This window comes from Gracilinanus agilis, chromosome 1 (genome assembly GCF_016433145.1).
Source record: "Gracilinanus agilis isolate LMUSP501 chromosome 1, AgileGrace, whole genome shotgun sequence".
Classification (NCBI taxonomy): domain Eukaryota; kingdom Metazoa; phylum Chordata; class Mammalia; order Didelphimorphia; family Didelphidae; genus Gracilinanus; species Gracilinanus agilis.
In genome coordinates, this window is record NC_058130.1 from 392,117,506 (window position 1) to 392,122,608 (window position 5,103).

Genomic DNA, 5,103 nt, shown 5'->3' on the forward strand with positions numbered 1-5,103 from the left:
AATCTCTCAATATCTTGTGGAGGGAAAGGTATACGGTATTTTAAGTTCACTAAATCTCTACTATTAAAAGTGGGTACTTCCCTTAAGGGGAAATAGTCCTTCAATTGAATTATCTTCAATTACTGTTGCTTGGCTTTTTGTTGGGTTTGCAATGGAGGAGGTAAGGGGATGGGGAGGAGTAATGGGGGCAGGGGAGAGATGGATTGGGTAGTAGGAGGAGAAATGGGTCTGGTAGGGATGGTTTGGGTAGATTGAGAGATAGTTTGAATAGGGGGAGGTATGGGTTGAGTAGGGGGAAGGATGGGTTGAGCAGGGAGAGGGATGGGTCAGATGGGATGAGAAATGGACCGGATGGGAAAAGGGATGAATTGGACAGGGTAAGGCAGAGACTGAGTAGGCTTAGATGGTGAAGGAGTATAGGGAAATGAATTTCCCTTCTGAGTCTTGAGGGTACTCAAGATATTTTCCAGTTTTTTCTCAGGGTATTCTATCTGAGTCTTGAGATCAATCAAGTTGTCTTCCATTGTTTTCTCTTGAGGAGAAATAGATAAACTACAAGGTATCCTATTAGTATAAGTACACTCAGGAACAGTATTAAACAAAGTCATTCTGAAACTGTGGGCTGTTTGAACTCAGTAATGTTGTCTGGGAACAGGGGCTATTTGAGATAGGCAGGAAACTGCTCTTTCAGAATGTTGGCCATGCATTTCAGCATCATATTCAGTTGCCTATTTATTTTAAAAATTTAACTATTAAATTTCCTGCAATTTTACTTCCTATCTATAGATTGGGCTACCCTAGATTGGGCTACCCTAGTGTGTGCTGGCTAGGGGTTATAGTTTCACAAGGCTAGTGGGTGGGGTGTTCTAAAGACATTAGAGGAAAAAAAAATTGGTGTAAACACAGACTTACCCTAATTAACTAGCCTTTTTTATGGAGAGTGGCTAGAAAACCTTAGCCTGAGGCTAAATTTAGGAGGGAAAGCAAGAAAAGTAAAAAGCTTTCTATTTAGGCAAAATCAAACACACTTTTTGTAGATAAAACTCTTAGGATACAGCCTAAATTTAGCTAAGAACTTTGGAAGAGTTTTCTCTCTTCCCCTCCCCTCTAAGGGTTAAAACAAAAAACAAACAAACAAACAAAAAAACAAAAACAACAACAACAACAACAAAAACCCAGCCAATGGCCAAGTGCTTCCATAGCCACTTGCTTCCAAGGCCCTGTGGGAAGGGTGTGAAAATGTCCCCCCAGGTAAAAGCCCTGAGGGGGCTGATTGTTGCTAAAAGATACCTGGCTTATCAGGCAGCAGCAAGTTACAAATGAAGAAACTGAGGCCAATAGGGTTCAGTGATTTGCTCAGGGTCACACAGCTAGTAAGTATCTGAGGTCAGATTTGAACTCCTGAAGATAATTCTTCCTGACACCAGGCCTAGATCTTTGTCTGTCCATTATATAAATATTTATTTCCTGTTATTTCTCGAGAAAGCAAGTTTGGCTGGATTGTAAAGTGCAGGAAGGGCTTTGAGGTATAATAAAACTGGACAGGTAGTGGAGCCTCATTATGAAGAGCTTTTAATGACAAGGAGGTTTCTTTTTGACCCTATAGACAATAAATAAGGAGTACTGAAGTGTAATAAAAATAGATGGATTATATGGATTGGAGAAGTAAAAGATTTGAAGCAAAGTGACCAATTACAAATGGACTTGAATGATCAGAGTGAATTTATTGACTTAAGAGAAAGGAGTAGTGGAAACTTTCACATAAGGAAAATCATTTTGTCACTGCATGGAGGATGAAGTAGTGAGAGACCAAAGAGGAGAATAATTATAACAGAATGGTGAGGTCATACCTGTGTGACTCACTCAATTCCCTAAAAACAAAAAGCTGAAATGGGGATCTCATTCCTAGGTCACCGCCCCAGATCCCAGGGCCATTTCAGGAACTGGGGCATAGCAACAAATAAGATGGAGAAGAGGAAAATTTTGTAACTTTATCCTGAGTGTCCAGGTTGGTTAACAGCCCTGGACACTGATGCTTGGCACAGAAGGGGAGAGTAAAGAAGTTTGCATATTGGTTGGAGAGAGGAGTAAGAAGGAGCTGGATGATAATACTATATACAGTTCACAAATTCACATTATGCAAATCTGACTTATTTTTGTTACAACCCTGCACTCACCAGTGCTCCAGCTTGGGCTTTTGGCAGCCTAGTGATGGGGTCTCCTGCTTCAGGAACTGAAGCTGCTCTAGCTGTGGGGTTACAGGGTCACAGAAGGGGTGGGGTCACAAGGAACCCCTTGAGGGAAGGAGAGGTCTGTGGAAGGGTCCACTTACATTAAGAGACTACTGACTGTAATAGAAACCTCCTCTTTCTTCTTTTGCAATATGCCCTTCCATCATTCACGCTTTGTTAACCCTCTATCCTGAGTTATTCTTGTCATCTACCTTCTCTGCCCTTACCCTTTCCCTGGAACAATTAATGCCCTCGGTTTTGGAACTTCTGCCCTAGGCCCTAGCCAGACCATGCTTTCCCATCCTATATAGCTGCCCACCTTGACCATTTTGCCATCTGCCCTTTCCCTAACCCACTTCACTGTACCTGGAACTGCATTTTTCAGACTAGACTTCCAGAAGCCATATCTTAGGAAAGCTCATTTACTCATCTTGGAATTCCCACCCTAAGACTGAGTGAGTAGTAACTACAAACTCACCTAGCCCGTTATATTTGCCTTGCTCCAATCAGATCATTATCACATTCCAACTATCTTTTTACCTCAACTTCTCAACATCTGTCCTGCAGACTCACTGCCCTTGGACCCATCAACTAACACTTTCAATGCAAGTCATATGGAAAGGTCTCATTAAGGTGCAGCAGTAAAACAGGTGGTGATGCTTCTTCTTTAATGATGGGAGATGTGACATGCAAGAGAAGTTGTAGAGAGAGAAACAAGATTTAACAATTAGATATATGGGGTAAGAGTGGGGAATTGAGGATGACAGGTTGATGAAAGATAGTGCTTCTCTGGACAGTAAAAGGGAAGTTCAGAAGAGGGGTGGGCTTTGGGGAAAAGATAATGAGTTCTGAGTTTGAGATACATATAGGATGTCCAATTCAAAGTGATTGAATTTGTGATACTAGAGAAGGATATTCTTTTAGTGTCTTTTACATTTAAAAAGTGCTGGTATCAGTTATTTGTAGTCTGTTCAGGAATGGGGGAGGGGAATCTTTTCATTTAGGAAGAAATTTCAAAGTATTTAGGAGTAATTTGTATTACTTGGGGGAAAGGATGTAATCACTGGGTACAGAATCCTCAGTTCCCTAAGGGACCTTATTTTTAGCTATCTAGTTTCAGTGACTATCCTTCCTTGCCAGTAAAATTCTCTAGATCCAAAGACATGAATAGGGGATAAGGTATGGTCCTATGATTTCATTGTCAGAGGCAACTTCAGGATAAGGAACTCTCTGTACAAATGGAGGTAGACCCATTCTCTATAACTGAGAATCTCACCTGGAGCACTAGGAAGTCAATGATTTGCTCAGGATCACTTAGCTAGTATGTGTCAGCCTAGGACTTCAAATCTGACACTGTCCATTATCCATATCTGTTCCTATTTTTAAAGACCCTTTTTATTTTAATGCCAGTAATAAAAGCTCCTAGACTTAGTTTGGATTAGTACATGGAAAACTGGCCTCCAGCAAGAAACAGAGGTATTCCTGACTATATGCTAAAAATCAACAATCATTTCCTAGTTACCTGCCATGTATCAGTCACCATGCTATTTAATAGCAATAATAGCTTGCATCTATATCTCCTTTTAAGGTTTCCAAACTGCTTTACATAAGTAACACTTAGACATCAATCAATCAAATGTTGAATAGGCACCTACTCTGTGCTAGGTTAGTGCTAAATGATAGAATAAAAGTACAAAGAATGAAACAATCCCTACTTGCAATAAACATCCATTCTAATGGGGGAAGCCAAATATATGTAAAACGCATGCACAGCTTATATACAAAGTAGTTAAATACAAGGTCATTAGGGAATAAGGGTACCAAGGAGTGAGGTAAGGAAAGGTTTCCAGCAGAAGATAGCATCTGAGATAACTTTTTAAAGGAAGATACAGGCTCTAAGAGTTGAAGGTAAGGAATTCATTAATAATTAACGACTGCAAGTAGCTGGAACTTTGAGGTTAGAATATATACACCTCAAAGCAATCTGGTTGGTTTGTTGTTCAGTCATTTTCAATCATGATTCTTCGTGAGCCCATTTTTTTGTTTTTTTTTTTGGCAAAGGTACTGGAGTGGTTTGTCATTTCCTTCTCCAGCTCATATAACAGATGAGGAAACCGAGACAGACAGGATTAAGTGACTTGCTCATATCACACAGATAGAATTTAAGGTCAAATCTGAATTCAGGTCTTCCTGACACCAATTGCAGTGCTTTATTCACTGTGCCACCAAGCTATCCTTAACCCGGCTTGGTTATTATCACTATTATCATCCCTATTTTACAGATGTGGAAACTTAAGGCTGAGTGAGGTTAAGTAACTCTAGTCCAGGCTCGCTCAACTAGTACGTATCCCAGGAAGCACTTTAACTCAAGTGTTCCTGACGTCCCATACAGCGATTAATTACTTCGTCGTCACTAGAACGGGGTATTCATCGCTCATCAGAAGATCACAACAGACCTTTAGCAGGTCTAAGCGGAACTAACTCCACCGCCCCCAAATTTATTCGAAAAAGTAAAGTGGAAAGACGGACACCTGACCAGATTACTTTCTGCGCCTGCGCAGCTCAACATCCGGGTAGTTGGGGAATTTGAAGGCCTATACGTAACTTGCCGGTGGGGAAAGGCGCTTCCTTTTCTGGAGCGGAATCGGAGGCGGCACGGAAATGACGTACCAGAGGCGGGCGCGTATTCCCGCGACGGGCGGCAAGTCGCACCTACCCGAGCGGTGGGAGGGGAGAGAACGGGAGGAAGAGAGGTGGAGAAGACTCCTGTCCCGCGCAGTGGCTGCTGGGTGCTCCCACGCTTTCTTTTCCTCGCCTCTCCCCGCCCCCCGCCCCCTTTCTCCTCCTCCCTGTCCCCCCCGCCCCCGCCCCC